We start from the raw sequence: 7795 nt of genomic DNA, 5'->3' as shown, positions 1-7795 counted from the left end.
TAAAAATATTTCTAATAATATCCTATTAGGAAAAGAATCGACCCAATAATAGAGGATTTTACCTTAACAACAAGAAATGAAGTGAGTGGATAGCTCATACGGTAGAGTCACGCTCTCTTCGGCCAGGCGAAGGAGTTGTCGTACCAGTAAGGACGCGGGTTCGAGCCCCCCCCCCCCATCGCCGCCACGAAATTTTTTATTCTCTTTTGTCTTCTGCAAGTTTCCTACTCACTTGTATTTCTTGTTGTTATCAACATAAGTGCCTGCTCCACTCACTTTTCAGGATTTTACATACTAGCGTTTATGCAAAAATCATGGGTGTCCACAAAAAAAACAAAAAAAACAACAAGAATATATAAACAAAAGTGAATATAACAGCTTCCAAAAAACAAAACAAACCAAACAAAAAAAAACCCACAAAATACCAAACACGGAACCTTTCGGGCTCAAAACCCTTCTTCAGCCAACAACAAAAAAACCCAATAAAGACATAAATACATTACGAAATTCCAGATAGACGACAGTTTACTTTTTAACCCTCTCCTTACCAACTATAGGAAAATCCTCACATTCGTTACGATACAACCAACATTATACTTATTCCATTTTCATTTGTTCATAACAAAATTTAAAGAAAATGAACAGTGTGTTGTAGATAGAGTATGTTTTGCTAAAGAAATTATGTATCGCAAGAACTTTACTGCTATTGTGTTTGAGTGATAAAAAAATCTATTTTTGTGTTAGTTGAGAGTGGAGTTTTGGGGAAAATCCTGAAAATGGCTGGTAAGGAGAGAGATAAAGTCCACGGGCAGCTTCTAGCAGCTTAGTAGCATCATACAAAATATGGAACATACTATTTATTTTTATTTATAATCAAAGTGAGCAAATGTCGCTTATGTTTGTATGTTAAATCAACGACGAAATTTTTCAGTCTGTCTTCAGTAGACTATACATTTCAACCCTCTCCTTACCACCTACTGGAAAATCGTCACATTTGTTACGAGGCAACCGTCACTTTTCTCATCCAGATTTCATTTCTTTTTGCTATAGCTATAAAAACTTGACATTCTGTAATAGAGTTCATATTGTCGAACAATATTATGTATAGAATGTGCTTGTTGTTTTTCTGTTTGAGTAAGAAATGTCTGTTTTTGTGTTGGGTGGGTGTGAAATTTTGGGGAAAATTCTGAAAATGGTTGGTAAGGATAGGATTAAAATTTAATGCGATGCTGCGTCCAGTCGTCACACCCACAAACACGCAGGGGATTCAATAAAAATTGAATATTCAATGTTATAGCACTACGTTCTCACCCACTATTATGAGACACTAACACAAACTGCAGGCTGACTCAATAAAATGGGAACATTGAAATTAGCGAACATGTTCACTCACTACTACAGCCCACTCCGGGTAATCGCAACTCGGTTAATCGCAAGTTTAGGCCAATCGAAACATTTCCAATAGAAACGGAATTAATTCTATATAAAAGTCCCCGGTTAATTGCAACAAACTTTGGTTAATCACAACGAATTAGGGACGATTACAAATTGACAGGGAAACCCCCAAAAATGGGAACATTTTATAACAGTACGTTGCTCCCACACTACTATGAGGCTTTATTACAATTTTTTTCGACAGAAATATTCATATTACCGGCATTTTTTCCTGCACACGGTTCACCTCGGTATAACATCAGTTAGACAAAATAAGTCACAAAATTGTGCTGCTATGTGATCTAGTGGTATGACACTCGTCTCCGGTCAAGGGTTCGAGTCCCGCTCTGAGTATCGCATAGTGGAGCCCCTGAAAAAGGGTCTTTACTCACATTCTCTCACCTTATTAGTGTTAAATGTATCTGGTCGTTATCAACATTGTCCCTGTACGAACAAAAATCGCAATAACGCCTAACAATCGCAATGCCTCGTTCTACACGTTAAGCGTTGCTGTTGCTTGGACCATTGTAAAGCTCCTTGAACACTTTTAGTGGATTTCGCGATATATAACTGCTCAATTCTTACAATTCACTGCTCGCTGGGTCTCCCTAATAACAAAATAAACAAGCTCCAGAGAGTACAGAATTGTGCGACTAGGTTAGTCCTGGGAAAATCTTATTATGGTGATACAAAGGATATGCTTCGAGCCCTCCACAGGCCCCAGTCAGGGCGAGAATAATTAACCAGTAGATTTTCGACCAATCAAAACATGGGATTTGTGACACATCCTCACACGTGCTCGGACAAACATAGTTGGTTGTTTATAAACATAAACGTGAATGGAATCGACCTCTCTCTGATCATTGATATTGTTTTTATACCGCCAACTGGGTGGCTAGTTATAACATGATTTTCTCGATCAAATTATGAACGTTTAAATTAACACATAGTTTTCTGTGTTGATTCAACTGATCAAAAGGTAGGACAATGTGTATTTTACTTAAACACATACCATCAATAGTAAAGCCTGTGTAGTTTGCTGTGTCTACCAATCACTGCCATTGTTTACATTATGACGATTGTCCGAGAGGCGTGGTTATCTACCGGTCTATTGAATACAAAACAGCCCTCGTCTGCCTTGGTGTATTTGAATCTTCTGTCCCCCTCTACATTCACGTACGTACCTCTGAGAAATCGTAGATCCCACGATTTAAAATGGTTAGCGTGAGTGAGTAAGTGAGTGAGTAAATGAGTGAGTGATAAGTGAGTAAATGAGTGAGTGAGTGATAAGAGAGTGAGTAAATGAGTAAGTGAGTGATAAGTGAGTGAGTGAGTAAATGAGTGAGTAAATGAGTGAGTGAGTAAATGAGTGAGTGAGTGATAAGTGAGTGAGTAAATGAGTGAGTGAGTGATAAGTGAGTAAGTGAGTGATCAGTAAGTGAGAGAGTAAATGAGTGAGTAAATGAGTGAGTAAATGAGTGATAAGTGAGTGAGTGAGTGATAATGAATAATTCAAAGCTTACAAATCACGAAATAGCATGTCTACATTGTTAAAGGTTAATGGCATTCAATATTCCTGACACACCCAAAGCTCTTAACGTTCACTTCTCGACATAACGTTCAGCGTCAGATTTTAACGACGTTCCAATCATTGACCATTTCTGAGAACATCGTCGTGTTCTGTCTTGGTAATCGAACAAAATCAATTCTAAAACAGAAATGGGCGGTGTCGATAGCTCAGTTGTTAGAGCTCTTGCTTCATACACAAAGAGACCAACATCGAGATTAGTTTATGCCTCCCCCCCACTGTCCGCCAAGCAGTGATTGGGTAGCTGTATCTTTTAGATCTGGCAGCAGCTTCTTATGGTTCACACTATTATGTTATGACGATCGACCCAATCAGCAAAGTCCGGTCCGCATTCGTGCACCGTCGCGAACCCGCCTGGTAGCATCGTCACAACACACCTTTCGACTAGATGCTCTGCCGTGTCGGGTTCTTGCCCACAGCGTGGACATATTGGACAGGAAGTTAGACCCCACTGATGTAACGCACCGGCCGTTAGGCAGCTCCTCGACCGAAGATCTGGCGCAAAGTACTTCGCGATAAACTAGCGTCTTATCCAAATGGTAAAAAAAAATAACGATAAGTATTGAATTATTCGCCTTAACAGCGCCATTCACACATAATATCGCATTCGTCCTTGGTGTTTTATTCATCGCGTTTTGTTGATAAAGGGCGGAATGCGCAACGTCCACAATATCTGTCTTCGTCTAATAAATTGAAGCTTACAATTCAATACTTATCGTTATATTTTCCCTCGAGCTTCAAGCAGCAACATTTGTATTATCAAAAGGGTAGCAAGTAATTGCCATTGTCCGCCTCACGCTATAGAAACCGGCTCTGTGGGTTTAATGGCCCTGAATGAATCATGTTGAGTCACCCGGCCCATTCCGGCATCAAAACCTGATTAACAATTTGGTTAATAAGTACAATTACAGTACAAGACAATCATGACGTCTCTGACTTTGATTATTTATCATATAAGACATGTGTAAAGCATTTTCTTAAGTGGTTAAAAAGCCTCATCTTATCTAAGTGAATCCATTGACAACCTCTACTAAGTAGCATAACTCTTCATCTTGAAAGGTTTGTGGTGATTTATCATAATTGCTGATGCTTTCTCTCCCCTTTTACACATAACTTTTAGTGCCAAATTTGACCAATTTCCAATGACCATTCAAAATAACTTCATAATTTTCTAGCTAGAAATTCAAAGAAGATGCTAAAAGCCTAGATTAGGCGAAAAAGAAATCGAGCTTTTATATAGCGCAATATCCACTGAACGTGCTCAAAAGTTCTTTACAAGGGGTTCCTAGCCAACAGCAACACTTAACATGTTTGAAGAGACGTGACTCCTGTTAAGCTATATTACAATTTTTCCTACCGTTACAACGCTGTTTTTACGGCCAGCTATTCAATTTACACCTGAGTACGATGAGAGAATGTGAGTAAAGGGTCTTTTCAAGGATTCAACTATGTGCCTCTCAAAGCGGGACTCGAGCCCAGGACCTTCCGATCCGAAGACGCATGTCATACCACATGACAACATTATATCGTCGAAAACATCTTTGAGAAATTAATGTGAATGCCTCACTTTGAAAATGAGCGTTTATATAACGCAATATCCACTAAACGTGCTCAAAACGCTTTACAACAGTCAGAAGTCTACATCAATGGGGAACAAACGTGTGATTTCAAAAGACTTGTTCTAATCTCCTTTAAAATATTTTTTTGAGAACCAGTCCTCAGACGATAAATATTAATGCTATATAATATAAAGATTGTCTTAAAAGCACTGTTCTGTAATTGTCAATTAGAATGAGAAATAAATGTAAAAACATAGATAATTACAAATACAAAGTCAAGTAATATAATGAGATGCCATTTATGTCAACAACTTTGTTTTTGTCGTCTGCCAACAATGTTGACCTTTTGTTTTCAATCCCAATGTCTACATTAACTCACTCAGTCCTAGAGATTTTGCTACTTTTTAAAATTGGCAACAATGTATTAAAAATGAGCATGTACATAGATATTTTTATTCAACTATCATTAACATGTAAGTATTAAAAACATTATCTTTGATACTACGCCTATAATTTCTTTGATTCTACGCCTATAATTTGTCTCAAAGAAATACAATAAATAGGCATGGGATAAAATTAACCCGGGTATAGATAGTTCGAAGATCACGTCACTCAGGCCTTTGTTATTGTTTTTTGCCATCCGCGTTTATGAGTAATGCTCACTAAACTGTATTAACCTGACTATAAACGTTTATGGATACACACAGTTTTGTGTGTTGGTCCGTTATACTTCCGGTTGGCAATGTTATGAGCTTCTTCGCCAAGCGCATACTATCTATACCACGGATATTGTCGGTGTTAGGGTTGAGTGAGTTAAGTCATTTGACACTAAAAGAATATGATTATTTTAGCCCTTTATACCACTTTGTCAAGACGCAATGAAAACGAGATACAGAGTCACTTAAAATTATGACTCACAGCCAACGTGCACTTATTGTAGGTCTGATGATTCAATTCCTTATGGGCTCATTGTTATATAGGAAATCTCAAAACAAAAAAAAATGACGCAAAATATTGACCATTACAACAATGTTGACCTAGGCCCATAAGAAGGTTCGGATGTCAGACCTGCATATATGTACACGTTGTTCACGGCATTTTTTAAAATGTACTCCTTTGGAGCCATCAGGCCCATGGAGCCGGAGTTTATCCAATTGAAATAGACAATAGCAATTGCTTGTTACCCTTTGGATAAAACACTAGTCTTGGGAGGGCGTATTGGGAATGCTACCGTTTGGAAATATTATCTCTTGTCTATCGCAAAGTACTTTCCGCCAGATCGAACAGACCCAGCCATCCAATTACTGCTTGGTGGACATGGGGAATAGGAAGGGTGGGGGAGGGGGGGGGGCGGTCAGAAAAAAAAATTATACAGATTCGATCTCGGTCCCTTTGCACGTGAAGCGAGTGCTCTACCAACTGAGATATTGAGACCTCCTCACAGCCTTAAACTATCCGTGTGATTTTGATGCCAAAAACTATGTTTGTTGTCAAAAGTAAATTTTATATCCAATTATTAAAGTCAATAAACACAAACTATAATTTATACCTATACACAGACAGACTAAAAGACAAACACACCGTTTATCGTGTTTTGAAATGGACGCTTTTAAGGACAAGTGGGCTATCCCAGATTTTTCGATTTTTAAAATAATTACATAGGGGTCAAAAGTGGGCGTTGCCCAACCTCCTGAAAAGGTTTAGATCATCAATTTCGTTTATTTGCTTCGTTATCGGTATAAACTGCCTTGTGTTTTAACCGAAAACACAATGTGTACACAAGTCTAAGCGGGCTAACCCCTCAAACATGGCTTCAGCATTTTAGAACTACGTACATACAGCGACATGTACTATAGGGAATGAGATTAGCGGAAGAGTAGCGTCCCTTGATTGGAAGTCACGAGCGTAAAAGTTATTAGAGACAGAACGTCATGTTGGTTGTGGCATGAGACACTTCGCCGAAAGCGAGGACGAGAGAGACGCATGCGCAAAACCATTTTGACGTTCTCTCTGTAAAGTGACGTCCAATCAATGGACGCTACTCTTCCGCTAATCTCATTCCCTATTTAGCAGATCTGATTACACGAATTATTGTGGGGCCATTGTTGTAATTGAAAAAAAAATCCCAAACCAGCGCAAAACATTGTCCACTACATCAAGCCCATAATTTGCGTTCGGTTATCAGGCCTGAATATATGTGTACCTCGACATACAGGCATACGAACATTCTGATAAACAGGTCACAGACAAATAATCGAACAGATTAGAACATTTAGGCGTCAACTATTTATTAGATTTTGCTATAGATAGTATGCGCTTGGCAAAGGAGCTCACACCATTGCCATCCGGAAGTATAACGGACTCACACACAAAACTTTATGCAACCATGATCGTTTATAGTCAGGTTAATACAGTTTTGTGAGAATTACTCATAAACGCGGATGGCAAAAAAAAAACAATAACAAAGACATGAGTGACGTCATCTTCGAACTATCTATAGCATCATCATTCAGAATCAGAGATATATTCATAAACCAACAGCGTGGCTCAGTGGTACGCTCTTTGCTTCGTACCCGAAAGGTACCTATTGAGTTCGATCACCCGCAGGGCACGACACCTAGCCATGATCACTTTGCGGCACTGCACTGCGGCTTACGCCTGGGCTCTTCCAATTTTCCCTTGGAATAGACTCTAAATACAAATTTCCTCATGGTGATGAATAAAGGGAATTAAAAATAAGAAAAAAAAATGGCAAAAAAGATAAATCACAGACAAAAAATCGAACAGATAAGAACAGGATGCGTCGACTATTCATACGGCGATGCTACAAAATCACGATTTCAGACATATTATTCATACACGCCACCAGACAGACAGACAGACATACAGACAGATTAACAGACAAACAATCGAACAGGTCTGATTATAGCATAATAGCATACGCATATCTACCTTTTATCAGGAGTCGCTATAACATCATCGTCCATCGTCTGTAATTCTGTATCCAAAAGTGTGGGGTAGCTACAGAAGAGATTGGGTAAATAAACAAATGAATTAGTGGATGAATACATTTCATAAATAAATACTTTAATAATGACAGAGCGATGGTTTGTTTGTTTTTAAGGGTTTTACGGCGCTTGCAACACATTAAGGTCATATCAGTGCTAGTAAAAAGGAAGAAAATGGGATAGTAGAAAGTTCTAGAATTACAATT

Source organism: Berghia stephanieae, chromosome 9, assembly GCF_034508935.2.
Source record: "Berghia stephanieae isolate SIO BIC M18660-M18661 chromosome 9, UCSD_Bste_1.3, whole genome shotgun sequence".
Lineage (NCBI taxonomy): Eukaryota > Metazoa > Mollusca > Gastropoda > Nudibranchia > Aeolidiidae > Berghia > Berghia stephanieae.
This window is presented reverse-complemented; position numbering follows the sequence as displayed.